At 40.3% G+C, this 24147-nt stretch overlaps 1 protein-coding gene across 2 annotated transcripts in view; it reads right to left on the reverse strand.

Annotated features, from left to right (window-relative positions):
- Nucleotides 1-24147, reverse strand: part of ZZZ3 (zinc finger ZZ-type containing 3) — a 118162-nt gene that overhangs the window by 88003 nt on the left and 6012 nt on the right. The window contains exon 1 of one of the 2 annotated variants that reach the window (XM_066376592.1): nt 522-569. The exons of the other annotated variant lie outside the window; for it this stretch is intronic. The gene's annotated coding sequence lies outside the window, so the exon portion shown is untranslated. Of the gene's footprint in view, nt 1-521; nt 570-24147 lie in introns of those variants that run through there. 2 annotated transcript variants of the gene reach the window in all.

Here is a 24147-nt window from a genome sequence, read left to right on the forward strand (position 1 = left end):
GCCCGACCGGGATCCACCCGGCACGCCCACCATGGGGCAACGCTCTGCCCACCAGGGGGCGATGCTCTGCCCATCCTGGGCGTCGCCATGTTGCAACCAGAGCCACTCTAGCGCCTGGGGCAGAGGCCACAGAGCCATCCCCAGCGCCCGGGCCATCTTTGCTCCAATGGAGCCTTGGCTGCGGGAGGGGAAGAGAGAGACAGAGAGGAAGGCGCGGCGGAGGGGTGGAGAAGCAAATGGACGCTTCTCCTATGTGCCCTGGCCGGGAATCGAACTCGGGTCCTCCGCACGCTAGGCCGACGCTCTACCGCTGAGCCAACCGGCCAGGGCTGAACAAAGAGTCTTAATCACTCTACTGATACTATGCTTTACAACAGCAAAGAATTTCTTATACCTTCACAATAATCACAAAAAGTAGAGTAGGCTAGGCATCATCTTTATTTCCAATATATGGAAACAACTCACAAAATGCCTATGATCACACAACTAATAGAACCAGAACTTTAACCTAGGTCTCCTACCTAAATCAGAGTTCAATCCATGAGACTCCATGGTGTCTGCCCTGTGATCGCAGTTTCAAATCCCTGGGACTGCCTGGTTCAGGCACCTGTGGCAAGCAACCAATGAACAACTAAAGTGAAGCAACAATGAGTTGATACTTCTCATTCCCCACCCTTCTCCCCTCTCTGTAAAATCAATAAATAAAATCTTAGAAAAAGAAAAACTCTGTAGCTCTCTATATTATGGTAGTAATTCAATAAACACTGAATAAAGAACTTCTTCCAGGAGAAAATAAGATAGGTTATGCCTGAGAAAATAGATTGTTACGTGTTCTATGTTAATTAATGCTTCCCAATGGCTGTCAACATTCAAATTTTCCAGAAGTTAAAATATAGATTTACTTAAGAATACCAACAACTTTATACTACTTACCCAAAACCTGTAAAAATAAATAATAGTCCAGTGCTAATCAAAGGCAGAAGATATTCTGACAGGTCTGTTGTTTTCCGTATTAAATATCTTGCTTAATGAATGACATCTACTTCATCAGTAATCAAAGAAACAAAAATGAAAGCTACAATGAGTAAGATTTTTAAAAAAGACAAAACCATCTTTTTCACAGATGTCATTAACGGAGCCAAAGGGGGAAAAAGTCATGTTTTCACTCTTAGTCATGTTTTACTTACTGTACTATATTACACTACATAATCAAAAAATGTCCTTTTAATTGAAGAATATGAAATTATAAAGTTTATGTGGATTAAAAAAAAAGACACTGGCCCTGGCCAGTTGGCTCATTGGCAGAGCGTCGGCCCATCATGTGTAAGTTGCAGGTTTGATTCCCAACCAGGGCACACAGGAGAAGCACCCATCTGCTTCTCCACCCCTCCCCCTCTCCTTCCTCTCTCTCTCTTCCCCTCCGCAGCCAAGGCTCCACTGGAGCAAAGTTGGCCCAGGCACTGAGGATGGCTCCATGGCCTCTGCCTCAGGCACTAGAATAGCTCCTGCTGCAAGGGGGCATCGCTCTTGGTGGGCTTGCTGGGTGGATCCTGGTCAGGCGCATGTGGGAGTCTCTCTGCCCTCCCCCTTCTAACTTCGGAAAAATACAAGGAAAAAAAAAAGACACAACCAAATACTGACAAGAATGTGGAGTAACCAGAACTCTAATATGCTACTGGCAGGAGTGTAAATTGAAACAACCACTTTGGAAAACTGACAATATTTACAGTTCAATAAATACACACTGTCTGACTCAATCAACTATTTCAATCCTAAGTATATAAACAATAGAAATACATACTTAAAAAAAAAGAAATACATGCATAGGTTCATCTAAAGACATGTACAAGAATGTTCACAGCAGCTATTTGTAACTACTGAAATGCCCATCAACAAGATATATAATTTGTTGGTCATTCACACAATGAAACAGTATACAACAATAAAAATAAGCTAAAAGTTCATGCAACAATATAAAGCTCACAAGTATATACTAATTAGCCAAAGAAGACAGACACTAAGGAGAGCATACTGTATGTCTCTGTTTATATAAAATTTGAGAACAGGTAAAACTAATGTGTGGTAATAGTTAATCATGGCTGGCCCCATCTACTTGTACATATATATGTATATGTGTGCACATGCACACACGGTATATATAATGCAAGCAGCATTAATCCTAGATCATCCATGAGATCTGTTATAATGGCTAATGAGGCAGCCTAACAGACAGGATTCTCTGTAGTACAGCAAAAAATAAGGCTGAATCTCTCAGTGGCCAAGCAAAAGAAGGAAACAGCTCTAAAAGATCATTTAAACACTTTAGTTTTACCTGACGCTAGATAAACAATGTAGACTTTTCAATTTCATAAGTGAAAAAAACTCCCTTAGTTGAATGATGATTTAGAGGAGGTGAGTTGAGAAAGCAACTATGTATCATTTTTAGGTCAAAACTAGCTTGGTTATTCCTAGAACAGACTAGCTCACAAATGATTCTTGGGCAGCAAGACTGATTCATTTCAAGATACATTAATTAAGCACATGCTTTGTATTATACATCCTACCATCATTAAAACATAATAGCTCTGTATAATCACTTATCTTTATTTATTTATTTATTTATTTTTTGGGGTATTTTTCCGAAGGTGGAAACGGGGAGGCAGTCAGTCAGACTCCCGCATGCGCCCGACCGGGATCTACCCGGCACGCCCACCAGCAGGGGGCGTCGCTCTGTCACGACCAGAGCCACTCTAGCACCTGGGGCAGAGGCCAAGGAGCCATCCCCAGCGCCCGGGCCATCCTTTGCTCCAATGGAGCCTTGGCTGCGGGAGGGGAAGAGAGAGACAGAGAGGAAGGAGAGGGGGAGGGGTTGAGAAGCAGACAGGCGCTTCTCCTGTGTGCCCTGGCCGGGAATCGAACCCGGTACCTCCGCACGCCAGGCCGACGCTCTACCACTGAGCCAACCGGCCAGGGCCCAATCACTTATCTTTAATGAACATTTGCAACTTAAATATTAATAATTCAGCAAGAACTATGCAAAATGTCTAATGTAAAGATCCATCTATTACCTTCAATTTTATAAATGTTTTCCTTTAATCAACTTGCAGTTTTCTTCACTATCGCTACATTTCATAGTCGCCTAATGGCATATAGCATTTTTAAATGCTTACAAATGACTCTTACGCACCTGCTTTAAAATAGTAAAAACGAGTCTTATATGTACAATGATTTTAAATTCAAATTCCTCAGTGCTGTACTTAGAATGGTTATGAATTTGTCAATTAGTAAAATTTAAAGAAAAGGCTAAATTTTCCATTAATTTTATTGTTATTGTTATCTTTAAGGTTGTTTAATGTCAGTTTCTTTAAAAGCCAGTCACAAGTTATAAATGATTACCGCATTTTCTGCTCCATATGACGCATCCCCCCCCCCCCCCAAAGTACAGGGAAAAAGCCTGTGCATCTTATGGAGCAAAAAATACGATATTTTATTAAATATTTTAATATCATTTGGTTCAGAATATTTTTGTTCTTATTTTCCTCCTTAAAACCCTAGGTGTGTCTTATGGTCAGGTGCGTCTTATGGAGCGAAAAATAGGGTATTTCAACTTTTCTGAAAGCCATGCTCCATCTGTTCTAAAAATTCTCAATGGGTTTGGTCAACACAGCAATCAAGAATGACAATTAAAACTAGAAAAAGTCTTAAGAAAAAATAATATACTCAAGAGGAAACAACCCAATGTGCAGATTCATCATGAGTCGAGACATTTTAGCATTCCCTCTCAGGACAGAGTCCTCCCGTTAGAAATATTTTGTTATACTGATGTCAAGTGCTGAAAATCAAAATACAAAGCCCTTGAATCTTATCAGATCTATACCAATTCCTTTAAGTTCTTGCATTTTTTTTCTTTTGTATTTCTCTGAAGTTGGAAACGGGGAGGCAGTCAGACAGACTCCGCATGCGCCCGACAGGAATCTACCCGGCACGCCCACCACGGGGCAATGCTCTGCCCATCCCGGGCGTTGCTCTGTTGCAACCAAAGCCATTCTAGCACCTGAGGCAGAGGCCACAGAGCCATCCTCAGTGCCCGGGCAATTGCTGCTCCAATGGAGCCTTGGCTGTGGGAGGGGAAGAGAGAAACAGAGAGGAAGGAGAGGAGGAGGGGTGGAGAAGCAGATGGGTGCTTCTCCTGTGTGCCCTGGCCGGGAATCGAACCCAGGACTCCTGCACGCCAGGCCGGCGCTCTACCACTGAGCCAACTAGCCAGGGCCTTAAGTTCTTGTATTTTTACTTCATTTTCTCTCAGAGAGGACAAAAAATTTTCATCAACATACTAATCCACCTCTAAGTGGGTGCTCCATCACTTATTACAATCTATAGTGAAGGTTAAGGAGTTCCCAAGCTAGTTTCAATATTTCAAAAACTTCTAACTGCCGTAACAAATCTCACATAGTTGAAACTTATTTGTAGTATTTATGTTCTATAAAGTTGCCACAAACTCTGATTTAGCCAATATGGAACCTTTTCTCCAAAAGGTAATAATAATAATGTAAGGCTAAGTTCCTGCAAGCCTCTCGTCATATTTTCATCAGCCGATCAATACATAACCCCGTTTTTATGTATTTCTATATAAAGACACCGTATTAAATATAATGGTTATTTATTAACACTGAATTCATGTCAAGAGGACTATAATTCATACTTAAATAAAACTTACCTAACACTTATTTTCTTCCTAAGATACATCACAACCTTACTGCACTTAGGAACACCACACAGCACTTCATTCAGCACTAAACTTGGGGGTCATTTTAAAAAGCAAAACCTCACCTCCAAAAACCACAAAATGCCAAAGATGCGGCACAAAATAGACCATGAAAAAACACTGTTTACAGCATAATTGCTGTAAAAAGGCAGAGCATAACCTTATTCAGCTCAGTTCACAACATTTGCCCTGGCAACTCAAATTTTTCACAACTCTGCACATGTCTGTAAATAACCATGAAAGCTTCAAGAGTATTGACTTTGGGGTTACAAATAAATTTAACAAGTAGCTGAGTTTGTAAATATGGAACCTAGAAATAAGAAAAATCAACTGTTCACACATTTATAATTAGTTCTACGTATATTTCTTGACTAGAAAGTTATAAGGGAACATTAGTTATCTCCATGCTGATCAGAAGTATTGTAGTAATACAATTTGTTTAGTAAACAAAACCTTTGAAAATATAATGAGAAAAAATAATGAAATTTTTAAAATTATTTTTATTTATTCATTCATTTTAGAGAAGAGAGGCAGAGAGAGAGAGAGAGAGAGAGAGAGAGAGAGAGAAAGGGAGGAGCAGCAAGAAGCATCAACTCCCGTATATGCCTTGACCAGGCAAGCCCAGAGTTTTGAACCGGTGACCTCAGCATTCCAGGTCAACGCTTTATCCACTGCGCCACCACAGGTCAGGGATAAATGAAATCTTTTATAGGAAAAAGGTTATCCAGGACATACACATATGTATAAAAAAATACACAGAATTTTTTTTTTTTTTGTGACAAAGAAAGAGAGAGACAGGGAAAGGAGCAGATAAGGACAGATAGACAGGAAGGGAGAGAGGTGAGAAGCATCAATTATTCATTGCAGCACCTTAGTTGTTCACTGAATGCTTTCTCATATGTGCCTTGACCAGGGGGCTCCAGCAAAGCGAGTGCCCCTTGCTTAAGCCAGTGACCTTGGATCAAGTAAGTGACTTTGGGCTTCAAGCCAACAACTCTTGGGCTCAAGCCAGCGACCATGGGGTCATGTCTATGATCCTATGCGCAAGCCAGCGACCCCTGTGCTCAAGCTGGAGACCTCAGGGTTTTGAACCTGGGTCCTCTGCATCCCAGATTGACACTCTATCCACTGTGCCACCACCTGGTCAGGCTACATGTTAATTCTTTTTTTTTTTTTTTTTTTTTTTTTACAGAGACAGAGAGAGTCAGAGAAAGGGACAGATGGGGACAGACAGACAGGAACAGAGAAAGATGAGAAGCATCAATCATCAGGGTTTTTTTTGTTGTGACACCTTAGTTGTTCATTGATTGCTTTCTCATATGTGTCTTGATCGTGGGCCTTCAGCAGACCGAGTAACCCCTTGCTTAAGCCAGCGACCTTGGGTCCAAGCTGGTGAGCTTCGCTCAAGCCAGATGAGCCCGCGCTCAAGCTGGTGACCTCGGGGTCTTGAACCTGGGTCCTCTGCATCCCAGTCCAATGCTCTATCCACTGCACCACCGCCTGGTCAGGCTACATGTTAATTCTTGATAGCCACTCCCTACCTTCACAAAACCACAATCTCTTTACTCTATTTTCAGTTTTTTCCACAGCACTTATCATCATATGACATTATTATTAAGCTAAACCATATGAAACTGCCAATTTTTAGGTCAAAAATGGCCAAATAACAGCAATTTTAAAAGATTCAACCTATTATTTGCTTGCTATCTCTACAACTTGAATATAAGCTCAAACGGAAAAATCTGTTTCCTTTACTTTTACAATCTAGAGCCTACTCTAGAACTTGATGTCCAATACATATTTGTAAAGTGAGTGATTATACAATCATTACTAGACAGCATCCTTAATATAAAGTACAAATACCCATTCTAACAATCAATATAATGGTATATTCTCTTTCATCATTATTTCTATGTGCATTTTTCAAATCAAAATTCATACACATAGTTTTGCATCCTGCTCCCCCCCACACACACATAACATGTCACATGGTTGATGTCTTAAAACTGTTAACTGCTATACAAAAACCTTCTAAGTAGTCCCTAATTTAACTATATCCATTTCCTGTTATAATATTTAGGCTACTTCTGATTTTTTTTAATATTGATTATAAATAATGTTTTGATGAACATCCTTGTACTATGTCTGCATTCCTATTAGTTCTTTAAAACATACTTATTAGGTTATAACATACAAACTTTATTAAGCCCTTGATGGACAACATTATGTTGCTTTTAAGATAAAGCTTCAGCCCTGGCCAGCTGGCTCAGTGGTAGAATCTCAGCCTAGCTTGTGGATGTCCCAGGTCTAATTCCTGATCAGGGCACACAGGAAAGGCGACCATCTGTTTCTCAGCCCCTTTCCCTCTCACTTCTCTCTCTCTTTCTTTCTCTCTCTCTCTCTTCCCCTCCCACAGCCATGGCTCAATTGAAGCAGGTTGACCCCAGGTGCTGAGGATGGCTCCATTGCCTCCATCTCAGGCACTAAAAAAGAGCGCAGTTGTGAGCATGGCCCTAGATGGGCAGAGTATTGACCCCCAGTGGGCTTGCCAGGTGGATTCGGTCAGGGCACATGTAGGAGTCTGTCTCTCTGCCTCCCCTCCTCTCACTGAATTAAAAAAAAAAAAAGTAAAGCTTTATTTCTTAATTAAAATTCTAAATTTATTTTAAAGTGACTCTAGACAGTGCATTAAGATATGCTTATGAAGCACACTTTACATACAGAAAACTTAAAATATGGTTTACTAATCTGCTATCACTCAATGTAGATTTAAGTGTTTTAATGTTACTAATGAGACACAATTTTAAGAGTTAGGCTAACCAACTTATTATTTCATTTAGTTTTTTCTAATAAACCTAATCAACTTTTTTAAATGAAAAAGTTTAATCTGATGATTTGATTTAAAACAAAGAAAAACTTCCTTTTAAAGAAAATATGACAGGAGGTATGTGAGTGGTAGGGCTCTCAGATTCTTTTTGAATTTGGGTAAAACTAGCCCTTTCTGTTGTCTTTAAGGATTTTTTGTAAACTTTAACTCATTCAAAGCTCTAGATCCTCACTTTCTTATGGACACATGACTTTTTTGTATTAACCTTTACTTAGGACCATTACTTATGTGAGTAGTCTTGATGTATTTTATTTTGAGAAATATAGCCTGACCTGAAGTGACTCAGTGGATAAAGTGTCAACCTGGAACTCTGAAGTCACTGGTTCAAAACCCTGTGCTTGCCCAATCAAGGCACATATGGGAGTTGATGCTCCTGCTCCTCCCCCCTTCTCTCTCTCTCCTCTTTAAAATGAATACTCTAAAAAAAAAAGAAAAATATTAGAAATGACTTATATGAAAATCATAATTTCTTTACATCAGTTGTTTTGAACCTTTTTTACACTTGGAGACCAGTGAAAATAGAATTACAGTATTTCAGGGACCACTAAGGTAAAAATCACCCTGAGCATAAGCGAATTTGAATAAGATTATTGGGTCTGTAATCTTCAAACAACATCAGGCTGATTAACTTTTTTGTAGACTGATGATTGAAAAACCACTGCTGTTAATGACTCATAGATTTTTCTTCCCTCATGGAAATTATTTGTAATTTTAATGACAGGTTTCATTTTTAAGAGCCTTCTATCAACACTGATTGTTTATACCATCTGTGGTCATTACAATCTTTTCTTCTAAGTCTCTGAAATGGCTTTCAATGAACCCCTAACTAATATGAACTCTGGGGTGACTCAGTCACTACCTTTGGATTCCCATGACTTCTATTTCTATGTGGGAAGCAAAGACTAGTATTTTGGAAAAGCATGAGCTTTGGCATCACGTATTTGTCACTAGCAGAGTAAAAATCTTCTCTGAGTTTCCATTTCCACATTAATAAATGAAAAATAGCACTTACTGAGCACCTATTTTATATAAAGTACTTTATATACTCTATACATGAGTAGAAAGTACTGTATCATTTATAAGAAAAGTAAGCTTAGAAATAAATAATTTGCTTAAGAGTTACAGAACTCAGCCCTGGCCGGTTGGCTCAGTGGTAGAGCGTCGGCCTGGCGTGCAGAAGTCCCGGGTTCGATTACCGGCCAGGGCATGCAGGAGAGGCGCCCATCTGCTTCTCCACCCCTCCCCCTCTCCTTCCTCTCTGTCTCTCTCTTCCCCTCCCGCAGCGAGGCTCCATTGGAGCAAGGATGGCCCGGGCGCTGGGGATGGCTCCTTGGCCTCTGCCCCAGGCGCTAGAGTGGCTCTGGTCGCAACAGAGCCCGCCTGGAGGGGCAGAGCATCGCCCCCTGGTGGGCAGAGCGTCGCCCCCTGGTGGGTGTACGGGGTGGATCCCGGTCGGGCGCATGCGGGAGTCTGTCTGACTCTGTCTCTCCCCGTTTCCAGCTTCAGAAAAATACCAAAAAAAAAAAAAAAAAAGTTACAGAACTCATAAATGCTCGAGTCAGGATTTATTAAATCCAGGTCTAATTCGAAGCTCACATTCTTTTTTACTACATCACAAAGCAGTAACTATAAAATGACTCTGTGTGCCCAAAGAGATGTTTAGTAATGGTTAATTCCATATGCCCGTCCCTACTTTTCCTTGTTGGTCAGAATCACTTTCATACCAGCAATTCTCATCAACTTTTAGATTAAACTCCCTGCAAAGCATTTATTAAAAGTTCTGATAATCTTTATAAGTGTATTATTTAATTAATCCACTAATTAAAACCAAAAATAACCCTGGCTGGATGGCTCACTTGGTTAGAGCATCATCCCAAAGCAAAGAGGTTGCTGGTTCTATCTCAGGTCAGGGCACATACAAGAACTGATCTATGTTCTTTTCTCTCTCTTTTAGATGCTGCCTATTCAATTCCCAATCAGGGGCACATATAAGAACAGATCGATGTGTCATACCCCCTGCCCCATTCATCTCTCACTAAAATCAATTAAAAAATAAATAACTTTTAAAATTTATTTAAAAATTGATTTAGAGCAAGAAGAAAGGGATGAGAGAAAAACATCAATTTGTTGTTCCCTTTATTTATGCACTCATTGGTTGATTCTTGTATGTGCCCTGACCAGGTATCAAACTGCAACCTTGGTATATCGGGATGATGCTCTAACCACTGAGCTATCAGCACAGAACCACCAAACATAGTCTTAAAAAGAGTCTTACAGGCCCTGGCCGGTTGGCTCAGTGGTAGAGCGTCGGCCTGGCGTGTGGGAGTCCCGGGTTCGATTCCCAGCCAGGGCACACAGGAGAAGCGCCCATCTGCTTCTCCACCCCTCCCCCTCTCCTTCCTCTCTGTCTCTCTCTTCCTCTCCCGCAGCCAAGGCTCCACTGGACCAAAGTTTGCCCGGGCGCTGGGGATGGCTCTGTGGCCTCTGCCTCAGGCGCTAGAATGGCTCTGGTTGCAGGCAGAGCATCGCCCCCTGGTGGGTGTGCTGGGTGGATCCTGGTCGGGCGCATGCGGGAGTCTGTCTGACTGCCTCCCCGTTTCCAGCTTCAGAATAATACAAAAAAAATTAAAAAAAATAAGAAAGAGCCTTACATACAACATTAAAAAACCATGGTTAGAGAAACAGAGAAAGTCAAGAAACCAAACTAATTCATCATACTGTGCTACTTATCCTCAAAATTCTTAAAACATACCATCTGGAGGAAAGGTTAAATAAAAGTCATTCTGTGAGTTATTCAGATCAAGACAACAAAAATACTTGAGTAGTTTTCCAGAAATCAAGCAACCATCAAACAGACAAGAACCTTGCAGTTGTCAGTATCATCATGGAACTATATAGTTCCTCTCAATTATCTTCTCATTTTCTCTTCATACATTAGATTGTGAGGAGCCAATTAACTGAATGAAAGAATGTCTCCTAGGCCTCAACACTACCTTTCATATTAATTTAAAGCCTACAAATCAGGTAAACTGATCTAACTGGATAGAAATAAAGAATAGAACAGCAATAGATATTTCTGTTTCTTAAAAGTTAAAAAAAAAAAAGGTTTATGAATTAAGGTTTGTAAATAGGTTTTTACTACCAAACTGTAGCACAGTACTATACTGAATTTTAAATGCACCAGCTGATTTAAAATAACCTACACTATTCCATGGCAGGATAGCTTGGTTGGTTACAGCATCACCCAAAAGCATGGAGGTTGCTGGGTTCGATCCCTGGTCAGGGCACATACAGGAACAGACTAATGTTCCTGTTTGTCTGCCTGTCTCTCTCTCCCCTTTTCTCTCTCACTAAAATCAATAAATAAAAATAAATTTTAAACCTTCAATAAGCTTAACAGGCAGCTTCTTAGATTGATGAAAATGTTCTAAGACTGGAATGTGAGGACGGTTGCACAACACTGTAAATTTACTAAAACATCACTAAATTATACACTTAAAAGGAATAGGACTCAGAAATACTCCCTCAAAATTTGTAATTAGTAAGGTGACCAGATGCTCCTTCCTTATATTATTACTACCTTGAAATTAATACCAGCATTTAGATCTATTGTTCCGCAAATCTGCATGCCTAACTTGAATTGAACCCCAAAATATAATTTTAGCATATGGGGGCCTCCAGGTACTGGATTACATTATAGCCCTCTTCAATAAATAAGTGCAGTTCTTGAATATGAGACTGTGTGCAAACTACCTAAAACACCACCAGTAAGAAATGCCTTAATGACCAGGCGGTGATACAGGGCATAGAGCACTGGACTCGGACAAGGAGAACCCAGGTTCAAAACCGGAGGTCAAGCCCTGGCCGGTTGGCTCAGCGGTAGAGCGTCGGCCTGGCGTGCGGGGGACCCAGGTTCGATTCCCGGCCAGGGCACACAGGAGAAGCGCCCATTTGCTTCTCCACCCTCCATCCCCTCCTTCCTCTCTGTCTCTCTCTTCCCCTCCCACAGCCAAGGCTCCATTGGAGCAAAGATAGCCCCGGGCGCTGGGGATGGCTCCTTGGCCTCTGCCCCAGGCGCTAGAGTGGCTCTGGTCACAGCAGAGCGACGCCCCGGAGGGGCAGAGCATCGCCCCCTGGTGGGCAGAGCTTCACCCCTGGTGGGCGTGCCAGGTGGATCCCGGTCGGGCGCATGTGGGAGTCTGTCTGACTGTCTCTCCCCGTTTCCAGCTTCAGAAAAAAAAAAAACAAAAAAAACCGAGGTCACTGGCTTGAGCGCGAGCTCACCAGCTGGAGCGCAGGGTTGCTAGCTGGAGAATGGAATCACACATGACCCTACGGCCGCTGGCTTCAGCAAGTAGTGACTTACTCTGCTGTAATCGTCCCCGGCCCCATCAAGGCACATATAAGAAAGCAATCAATGAACTAAGGAGACTAAGGAGCCACAACAAAGAATTGATGTTTCTCATCTCTCTCCTCCTGTCTGTCCCTCTCTGTCTGTCACCAAAAAAAAAAAAAGCCTTAATAAAATCACATGGAAGAGCCTGACCGGACAGTCGTGCAGTGGATAGAGCATCAGACTGGGATGCGGAAGACCCAGGTTCAAGACCTCGAGGTCACCAGCTTGAGCGAGGGGTCATCTTGTTTGAGCAAAAGCTCACCAGCTTGAGCCCAAGGTCGCTGGCTCGAGCAAGGGGTCACTTGGTCTGCTGAAGGCCCACGGTCAAGGCACATATGAGAAAGCAATCAATGACCAACTAAGGTGTCGCAACGAAAAACCAATGATTGAGGCCTCTCATGTCTCTCCGTTCCTGTCTGTCTGTCCCTGTCTATCCCTCTCTCTGATTCTCTCTCTGTTAAAAAAAAAAAATCACATGGAAGAAAAAAAAAAGATGTATAAGGGAACATAAGTTTGGATAAATAATACAACAAATAAACTTAAAAGATTTATATATTTTTTTATTTGGGGGGGGGAGAGAGAGAGAGAGAGAGAGAGAGAGAGAGAGAGAGAAGAGGAGGAACGGGAAGCATAAACTCCCCTATGTGCAGGTTTTGAGTCAGGGACCTCAGCATTCCAGGCGGATGCTTTATTCACTGCACCACCACAGGTCAGGCCTAAAAAAATTCTATTTTTAAAAATCAAAGTATTAAAATCATAGCTATTCCCAGTTGTTTTTTGTTTTTTTGTTTTTGTATTTCTTTGAAGTGAGAAGCAGGTAGGAAGAGAGACAGACTTCCACATGTGCCCGATAGGCATCCACCCAGCATGCTCACTAAGGGCCAATGCTCGGCCCATCTGGGGCATTGCTCCATTGCAACTGGAGCCATTCTAGTGCCTGAGGCAGAAGCCATGGAGCCATCCTCAGAGCCCGGGCCAACTTTGTTCCAGTAGAGCCTTGGCTGTGTGAGGGGAAGAGAGAGAGAGAGAAAGGAGAAGGCGAAGGGTGGAGAGGCAAATGGGAGCCTCTCCTGTGTGTCCTGACCAGGAATCGAACCTGGGACTTCCAAACACTGGGCTGATGCTCTACTGCTGAGCCAACTGGCCAGGGCCCTACTGTTTTTATGTGTCTAAAACAGTCTTTGAATAGAAGATCTGGAAAATAATTCTGTCTTTGTAAAATATGATACAAAAATTTCATTAGAATTCAATATATACTGCCTGGCCTGTAGTGGCACAGTGGATAGAATGTCAACCTGAACGTTAAGGTCCAGTTCAAAACCCTGGGCTTGCCCTGAGGAGGCACATACGACAAGCAATGAACAATTAAAGTGAAGCAACTATGAGTTGATACTAATCTCTACCCCCTTCTCTCTCTCCTCTCGCTATAAAATCAATAAATAAACATTTTAAATCCTGACCAGGCAGTGGCGCAGTGGATAGAGCGTTGGACTGGGATGAAGAGGACCCAGGTTCGAGACCCCGAGGTCGCCAGATTGAGCGCGGGCTCATCTGGTTTAAGCAAAAAGCCCAGCAACTTGGACCCAAGGTCGCTGGCTCCAGCAAGGGGTTACTCGGTCTGCTGAAGGCCCACGGTCAAGGCACATATGAGAAAGCAATCAATGAACAACTAAGGCATTGCAACGCGCAACGAAAAACTAATGATTGATGCTTCTCATCTCTCTCCGTTCCTGTCTGTCCCTCTGTATCCCTCTCTCTCTGTAAAAAAAAAAAAAAAAAAAAAAAAAATTTAAAAAGGAATTCAATATATACCATGGTGCTGAAACAAGGAAAGACACAAATTACATGTACAAGATACAGTACTTAACCTCTGGGCTTCAACTTGCCCATTTGCAGAATTAGGGTAACAGTAAACATCCTTAAGAGGTTGTTGAGAACTAAATAATACAGTATTTATATGTATCTAGCACATAGACAATTTTCAGTAGATTTTGATTATTAGTATTACTTTTATAGGAGTTTTAAAAATTATCTAGAGCAGTCTTTTACAATATTCAATATACAGCAAACTGCCTGGGAATCAAGTTAAAATGAGATTTGTTATTCGAGAAGATCTCTGTGGAACCTAAAATTTGCATTTCTATTAAGTGCCCAGAGGTACCAAGAAAGAACACTTTTGAGTTACAAGGACAGCTCTCAAACTTCAGCACACAAAAGCTTGACAGGTGGTGGTACAGTGGATAGTGTTCACCTGGCACACTGAGGTCCCCGACTTGAGCGCAGGCTTGGCGTAGAATCATAGACATGATCCCAAGGCTGCTGGCTTGAGGCCAAGATCACTGGCTTGAGCAAGGTGTTACCCTGGTCAGCTTGAGCACCCTGATCATATGAGAAGGAATCAGTGAACAACTACAGTGATGTCACTACGAGTTGATGCTTCTCATCTTTCCCCCTTCACGTGTGTCTCTCTCACTCAAAAAAAGAAAAACAAATTAAAAAACCTTCACACATCCAAGTCACTTGGAAAGGTAGTATAAAACACAGATTTCTGCGTTCCATCCCAGCGTTGGAGAGAATCAGCATTTAAAACAAGTTCCGAAGTGATGCTATGCTCCTATTCCCAGGCCCATATTTTGAGGACTACTGCTCACAGGTTCTCAGCTAGGATGTATATCAGTCATTTATGAGGTGCTTGTTTCTTTGATTAAATTAAGTGTCCTGACTATACCCTAGCATTGGTTCTAAATATGTGGTCTCCTAACCTACTAAATCTGAAACTCTAAGAATGGGGCCTAGCCATCCACTGTTTTAAAAAAACAAACAAGTCTTCCAGGTAGTAATATTGCATGCTCAAGTTTGAGAGTCACGCCTGACCAGGAGGTGGTGCAGTGAATGAACTGTGGGCCTGGGATCCTGAGGACCCAGGTTCAAAACCGTTAGGTTGCCAGCTTAAGCGCGGGCTGTTCCAGCTTGAGCAGAGGGTCATTGGCTTGAGCGTGGGATCATAGATACGACCCCATGATCACTGGCTTGAGCAAGGGGTCACTGGCTTGACTGGAGGCCCCAGTCAAGGCACATATGAGAAAGCAATCAATGAACAACTAAGGTGCCACAACTATGTGATGATGCTTCTTGTCTCTCTTCCTTACTGTCTGTCCCTATCTGTCTCTAAAGTTTGAGAACCACTACCTTATAGTTACAAATGAATCATTTCCTTGTTGAAATTTTGCTAACTACAGTAAGAAAAAAATCTACCTATTGATATATGATTTAGGTCAAACTGGAAAATATCCTGCCTCTAATCAAGTAAGAACAGCATTTATACAACTTTAGTGGTAACTCTATAACCATTATATATATAGTCAATTACTCTCTACTTCATCATGAGATAATGTTCTCCCATAATATAATGTCCCCCCAAAGTCAGACATTTAAAATCTCCAGGCAACCCCTTTTTTTTTATTTTAGTGAGAAGAGGGGAGGCAGACAGGTACCTGCATGCACCAGGACCAGGATCTACCTGGGAAGCCCACTAGAGGGTGATGCTCTGTCCATCTGGGACTGTTGCTCAGCAAACCTTTTTTTTTTTTTTTTTTTAAGTGCCTGAGTGGGGAGCCATCCTCAGAGCAGGCCAACTCAAACCAATCAAGCCATGGCTGCAAAAGGAGAGAGGGAGAGGTGGAGAGACAGAGAGAAAGAGAGAAAGGAAAGGGGTGGAGAAGCAGATGGTCACTTCTCCTGTGCGCCCTAAGAATCTAACCCAGAAGATCCACATGCGGGGTCAACGCTCTACCACTGAGCCAAAAACAAATCTTTTAAAGACAAGCCTGACCAGTAGTGGCGCAGTGGATAGAGCATCCACTTGGGACTCTGAGGACCCAAGTTTGAAACCCTGAGGTGGCCAGCTTAAGTACAGACTCACTGGCTTGACCCCAAGGTCATTGGCTTGAGCCAGGGGTCAATGGCTCAGCTGGAGCCCTCCCCTCTCCACCCCCTCACTCCCGTCAAGGCACACATGAGAAGCAATCAGTGAACACTAAAGTGATGCAGCTACAAGTTGATGCTTCTCATCTCTCCCTGTGTGTGTCTCTCTCTTAAAAAATAAAAATTTTTCAAAAAAGAAATGACAAAATCTTTGCATAACATTTAATTTCCATAAAAGCTCACTATGAGTGAGTTCACAAGATCACTAGAGTCTGAAAAATAGGTACATTTTAATCTTAAATTATTCTGGAACAAAACAGCTTATTTCAACAGTGATAGGCCATTTATAATACTCTGGCCCTAATTAACAACTAACATAACCAAAATTTATAAAGAAAATTAAGTATATTTTCCAGGCTAACCATGGCACTTATCTGAAAGAAAAATTATGTGCATGAACAGTAATAAATCTTTCATTATGCCTTTCTTTAAAATTAAGGAAGTGAAATGGGAGGCATAGAAAAAATGCAAAGGGAAGATTTCTGCTATGAAACTTGCACTTACACTTGTAGCCAGCCAGAAAGGAAATACTAAGTAAGGCTCCTAGCTGATTCTCAATTTTCCGGTAGCCTACAATTTGATTTTATAATCTCCATACCACAATGCTGTATTGTTCATAAATATAAATACCTTAAAAGTAAAATGGATTTCAGGGGGTGGGGGAGGGTGGAAGGGAATAGAGAGAGACAGATATATACCCCACATTGGTGGAATATAAAACTGAGACTCATGGACACAAATGAAAGGAAAGTAGTTAACAGGGGAAAGGGCTTGGGGGAAAAGGATTAGAGGGGCAAATATATGATGACCGGAAATGATTTGACTTCAGCTGATGGGCACACAACACAATGAACAGTTCAAATGCTATAGAGATGTTCACCTGAAACCTATGTACTGTACTCTTAGTGATCAATGTCACCCCATTAAATTCAATTTACAAATTTTAAAAAAAAGGAAAATGTATTAAACTTAAACTGGGATGTTGTTTCTCCGAGGAGGGGCACTGAGAACACTCTTGGAATTAAAACAGAATACGAGAAAGTGTCTGTCATAAAAACTAGAATGGGTAATGAATCACTGCTTGAAAGGAATTCAAAGAATGAAAAGAAAGCTGCCAAGTCATAGGATAGAAAGTCCAAAAATGCCATTAGCTGGTCAGGAATGCTGTACTAAAATATTCAAAACAAAAAATTTTAAGTGGAAAAATAAAAAAATAGGAAGTGCTGTTGTAGGTCGTCAATGACAGCAATTAAAAGTATCCTGTTTGCCCAAATAACAAAACACAAAGAGGTCTATCACACAATCTGAAAGCAAAGACAACTTTCCTCTGATGACCAACTCCTTCTTGGGAATTCTTAAAAACTATAAATGCCGGCCCTGGCCGGTTGGCTCAGCGGTAGAGCGTCGGCCTGGCGTGCGGGGGACCCGGGTTCAATTCCCGGCCAGGGCACATAGGAGAAGCGCCCATTTGCTTCTCCATCCCCCCACCCCCTCCAGATGGCCCGGGCCCTGGGGATGGCTCCTTGGCCTCTGCCCCAGGCGCTAGAGTGGCTCTGGTCACGGCAGAGTGACGCCCTGAAGGGGCAGAGCATCGCCCCCTGGTGGGCAGAGCGTTGCCCCCTGGTGGGCGTGCTGGGTGGATCCCGGTCGGGCGCATGCGGGAGTCTGTCTGGCTGTCTCTCCCCGTTTTCAGCTTCAGAAAAATACAAAAAACAAAGAAACAAAAAAAACTATGAATGCCATGAGAGAAAAGTATAAATCAGTGCTAAAATTGCCACGCATAATATCACAATGAGTTCCAGACTTCTCAGATTACTCTTAACAAAACAAGATAAAGATGTAATCACATTTATAAAGAAAATTAAAGTTTAAAAGTATACAAATTTATTCTAATGTACTATCCACCAAAAATAGTGGTTTCTCGTGGAGAAAAGGGGAGTTCTAATGATACAATAGGGCACAGACAATTTCTGGTATATGGGTAATATTAGGCTTCTAACTCATAATTGTGTAAATTGTTCAAATTGTGAAAATTCACTGTATATTTACAATAACATTATTTGTTCCTATAATCACACTTACATTTTTCTATAAAGCAGGGAGGAACTTGCTCTGGCCAGACAGTTCAGTTGGTTATCACTCCAAAGCACAGAGGTTGCCGGTTTGATTCCCAGTTAGGGCACAAACAGGAACAAATCTAAGTGAGCATGGCCCCAGATAGGCATCAGCCCCAGATGGAGGTTGCTGGGTGGATCCTGGTCAGGCACATGTGGTAGTCTGTTTATTTCTCCTCTCAACTTGGAAAAAGAAGAAAAAAAAAAACCAGGGAGGGTAAAAAAAGGAAATTTCTCCCTCAGGATATAAAACATATTACTGCCCTGGCCAGATGGCACAGTTGGTTCAAGTATCGTCCAAAAGCACAAAGATTGCTGGTTTGACTACCAGTCAGGGCATATACAGGAGTAGCTCAATGTTCTTATCTCTCACTAAAATCAATAAATAAAAATTTAAACAAAAGAATTTTTAAAACATTTAAAAACATTTAAGAACTGCAAAAACATTTTAAAATTATATTCAGTGGAGTGTCAAGATTAAAAATTACAGGTTTCCAGTGAGAAGTAGAAAGTTGATATAGAGAATTACAAAGTTCCCCAAAAGCTATCAATAGATAAATCTCACAAACACACACACCTTTATCAGCAGGAAAAAATCTTGGTATCTACCTCTATAATACAAGCTATACCAAATAAAGCATTATTTCATTTTATTTATGAAATACATTACTCTGGGTACTAATGGAAAGTATATACAAACTGCACACTGTTTTCCTTAAACTTTGACCAATTAAAAAAAGCATAAGAGCCTGACCTGTGGTGGCGCAGTGGATAAAGCGTCAACCTGGAAATGCTGAGGTCGCCAGTGCAAAACCCTGGGCTTGCCTGGTCAAGGCACATATGGGAGTTGATGCTTCCAGCTCCTCCCTCCTTTCTCTCTCTCTGTCTCTCTCTCTCTCTCCCCCTCTCCTCTCTAAAATAAATAAATAAAAAAAATTAAAAAATAAAAATAAAAAAAGTATAAGAAAACTAGTAAAGAGAGTAAATAAGTGCCAGAATAGTCAGCAACAGGTTATTTCCTGAACCATTTCAGTGCCATTTCACAAATCAACTCACCCCTTTATGGAGTAGCTGAATTCCAGTAGAAATTAAAGGTATAAATTATGCTGGCCTTGGCTGGTTGGCTCAGTGGTAGAGCACAGGCCCAGCGTGTGGAAGTCCCAGGTTCGATTCCCCATCAGGGCACACAGATGTGCCCATCTGCTTCTCCACCCCTCCCCCTCCTGCTTCTGTCTCTTTTCCTCCCCTCCTGCAACCCTGCAACCGTGGCTTGATTAGAGCGAGTTGGCCCCAGGCGCTGAGAATGGCACCATGGCTTCCGCCTAAGGCGCTAAAAAATGGCTCTCGTTTCAACAGAGAAAGGGCCCCAGATGGGCAGAGCACTGCCCCATAGAGGGCTTACCGGGTAGATCCCAGTTGGGGAGCATACAGGAGTCTGTCTCAGCCTCCCCTCCTCATTAAAAAAATAAAAAGTATAAATTATATCCCAATCCCCTTTTAATTCTCATCCCAAACCAAGGAAGAAGGAAATTTCATCACATCATGTTCTTCTGCAATTCTTTTTACGAGACCCCAAGAAAAGGACACACATCTTTTCAAATATTTACTATGGTTTCACATCAAAATTAATGTCTTTTCTTCCTAGCATTAATGCAATCATACTTGTAAACAGCAGAAAATGTCAAAAAATGACTCTGGAGCCATCAGTTTTAAAATGTAAATAAATATCTCACTTTTTTTTTTTTTTTTCCTTTTTCATTTTTCTGAAGCTGGAAACAGGGAGAGACAGTCAGACTCCCGCATGCGCCGGACCGGGATCCACCCGGCACGCCCACCGGGGGCGGACGCTCTGCCCACCAGGGGGCGATGCTCTGCCCATCCTGGGCCTCCCCATGTTGCGACCAGAGCCACTCTAGCGCCTGAGGCAGAGGCCACAGAGCCATCCCCAGCGCCCGGGCCATCTTTGCTCCAATGGAGCCTTGGCTGCGGGAGGGGAAGAGTGAGACAGAGAGGAAAGCGCGGCAGAGGGGTGGAGAAGCAAATGGGCGCTTCTCCTGTGTGCCCTGGCCAGGAATCGAACCCGGGTTCTCCGCACGCTAGGCCGATGCTCTACCGCTGAGCCAACCAGCCAGGGCATATCTCACTTTTTAGAATGATTATTTTAAGATCTTGAATAATTATTTCATAAGGGGAAAAAAATCACACATTCATAAACAATAGGAAGTTTTGGTATTAAAAACGCCCTCACTAGCATTTATACCCTCACTAATGGTCACCTGGAATTCTTATTCATTATGAAATTTCAGAATATGCACTACGTTGCCATGCTGTCTTAACAGCTGAAGAAAGGTACTGTGATTCTAGTAACTTGAGTCCTGGAACTAATCAGCACTTTTTCATTAAGTAGATTAGAAACATGACGTTCAGCTGTATATTACTCTAGTTAATAAAGGAAACAATTTAAGCATAAATCCTAAATTGTGGATCTTAGAAGTTTACTTCTCGCTTGAACTGTGGTGGCGCAGTGAGTAAATTGTCCACCTGAAATGCTGAGGTCCCGTTAGAGATCCCAGGTCAAGGCACATATGAAAAGCAACTACTACAAGTTTATGCTTTATGCTTCCTGTTCCTCCCTGCCCCTTCTCTTCCTAGTCTCTCTCAAAAACAAACAAACAAACAAAAAAACCTTTACTTCTCTAATTATATAATATCTACCAAAATAGTTTTTCTCTTTATAGCCTCTTTAGCAATTTCACCTTTTGTCCGTTCAAGAAAAAAAAAATTGCTTCATTTAGTCCTACTAAATTCTGGGGTATGGTAAAAGAATAGTTCAAATTTTTGCTGACAAGAAAAGAAATTATAAAACAATGTTTTGTACAGAATAAGCTTTATTATCCTTAATTTATAAAGTACTCTTAGAAGTCAATTCAGAAAGCAAATACCAGGGCAAATGATATTAAACATGTCAAAGAATAATCTAAGAAACAGTATTAATATTCTTTAAAATTTAGGATGAAAATAAACAATATCAAATATAAACCTTTAAAATGTAAAGATGAAACATAAAGCAATGAGAACATAAAGGATTGTTTAACAGAGTTAAGACAAGCAGCAATTTGATGAAAACATTTAGATTCTCACTTTATACCAATACCAGATGATGTTAAAACTTAAATTTATTTAAATCTAACTTAAAAAACTAAAGAAATAGTATGAAATCAGTACTGTTTATTTGTTACATTTCTAAAGCAGGTATTTCATAAGATTAGTAGTACAAAATCAGGCCAAAAGATTTATTTAATTTTAAAATTGTTTATCTTAAAAATTCACAAAAGAAATATATCTATTAAGCATTAAATAATGTTTCACCTCAATAGTAATCTAAGAAAAAAAGTGATATGACTCACATCCTATTGTTTTTATAAATAGTATTTAATGTTGAGGTATAGAGCAACAGCCACTTCAATGTAAACACAAATTGATACTTTTTTTTTTAACTGAGAGAAAAGGAGATAGTGACAGACCCGCATGCACCCTAACCCAGATCCATCCAGCAACCCCAGTCTGGGGCTGATCCTGGAATCAACCAAGCTTTCCTCAGTGCCTGAGGCTGACATCGGAACCAATCAAGCCGCTGACTGTGAAAGAGGGATAGCAGGGCTAGAGGGAGGGGAAAAAGCAGATGGTCACTTCTGTTGCGTGCTCTAACCAGGGGTCGACCAGGATGTCCATATGCTGGGCCAACACTCCATCCACTGAGCAAACCAGCCAGGGCACAAATTGATACTTTTTATAAATATTGTGAAAATGGGTTGCAAAAGCTTTTAAAATGTACCTAGATAATTATACTATATATAGGAAATCTGTATAAATGTACTTCACACTGTCATTTATTTATACATGCAAAAAGTTAGAATAGGGGAATGATACATCTATACATGGAACATCATACATCCATTTATAACGATTATTAAGACCGACTGTGGCCTGACCTGTGGTGGCGCAGTGGATAAGCATCAACCTGGAATGCTGAGGTCACTGGTTCGAAACCCCAGGCTTACCTGGTCAAGGCACATATGAGAATTGATGCTTCCTGCTCCTCTCTCCTTCTCTCTTTCTTTCTCTTTCTCCCACTTTCCCACCCTCCCTGCTCTCCTCTCTAAAATGAATAAACAAAATATTTTTTAAAAAGAAGGCCCACTGTGAAAAATGTGAAAACATTACCTAGTATTACGTTAAAAAGCAGGACATAAAATTCAATGCATATTTCATCTACAAGTACGTAAAACATGTATATTTTAAATGGAAGAAACATATCAAAATGTTAATATAGTTATATTAATTCCCAAATACTGAAATCCTCAAACCAGCCATCAAAATCATTAAAACACAAACACATACCCCTCTAATACCTCTAAATAAAAATCCACTATAATTTCAAATATTTCTCACCTCAGGACACTTGAGTGTGCTGATGATAAAAATTCAACATCAAGGTTCAAACTACAGAAATGAATCATGCAGACTGGACATTTACTAATTTTAATTATCTGCTGTGAAAATGTGTTCAACAATAAATATTCTAGTCTCTAGATAACTGGTTAATTATTAGTAATATCAAATATTAAATGTAATAGAGCCTTACTTGGAAGGTAATCCCTTGAATTATTAAATAAGTAACTAAATAAGTAAATAAGGCAATAAAATTAAACGAAGGAAATTCTCTACACAATAGCATGATTTTTATTTGGTATCACCAGATGAGTCCTGTAAAGGAATTTTCTAGAACTGAAACACATTAACAAAGCTATGAAAATGTTTACTCTCATAACAGTCTTTTAAATGACACTAATTTCTTAATTCCTTAAACACAGTACATACGATAAAAGTTTATTTATGATTGAGGTCATCATTGTGATACATCATGTACTAATTGGAATTCACTCAAAAATTAATGATTATAAGACTGTATATCTCCTGTAATGGCCTTACAACACTATTAACTTCTATAGTTCCATCTTCTTTTTAATAGCTCTTCTTCCTTTTCCCTTGAAATAAGATGACAGACATTTCAGCTGTCAGTGTGCCTAACTCCAATGTCCAATTCTGTGGATTATAATCTGTAAGCTAAAAAAAAAAAAAAAAAAAAAAATCAAATGACCAACCCTGTTATGGCTGCAAAATTTAAAATTTTTATTCCAAGTAGTAGTTTCTGAATGAAGACCATAGGATGATTGTTCTTGTTTATATTTATTTTGAAGGCTCAAGATCCCTGTTGTTTTAAGTAGCTGGCATCACTAGAACTCAAAATGTCCTTGAATTACTATTAAATATACTGAAATTCCAAAAATAATTAAGTAACTGAATACATACATGACGTATCCTCAGGGAAAATTAACTCACTTGTTTTGATAAAACAAAAATTACCTACATAAGAAAAAACAGCTAAAAAGAAAAGGGGAAAAAAAAAAGAGAGAGGTAAGAAGGGGACAAGTTCAAATAAAATAACAAATCCATATTCCATGGTTTTAAAAGTCAAGGCTATAAGTTTGGGAAATATTTACCAAGTGTTTTTTAAAATATAATTACAATGGTTATCAGAGTATTAAATACAGAAATTTGCACCATAGTGTGTACATTTATATTAAATTCTACTTTAGAAATGAAAAATTCTAGCAAATATTCTTTGTAGTTAAATCCAGATTGAATTTTCATATAAAATCAATTTTTTTAAAGCACCTGCAACGTACGTTTTTTGAAGTTTCTTGTCAAGTAATTTACTGTCATCTCTCTCAGACACTGATTCAGGAAGAGGTAAGAAATAAAATTAATATTCTTGATATAATTAATACATAACATAGATATTACACTGTATAGTTTGTAATTATAAAATTACAAGTTTATAGAAATTAGCGCTGTGTTCAACCAAGAGAAAATAAAATCCAAGTGAGAATAATCAGTATTATGTCATCACATTAATTTTCTGATTATTGAAGCTAGT

This window comes from Saccopteryx leptura, chromosome 3, assembly GCF_036850995.1.
Source record: "Saccopteryx leptura isolate mSacLep1 chromosome 3, mSacLep1_pri_phased_curated, whole genome shotgun sequence".
Taxonomy (NCBI): Eukaryota; Metazoa; Chordata; class Mammalia; order Chiroptera; family Emballonuridae; genus Saccopteryx; species Saccopteryx leptura.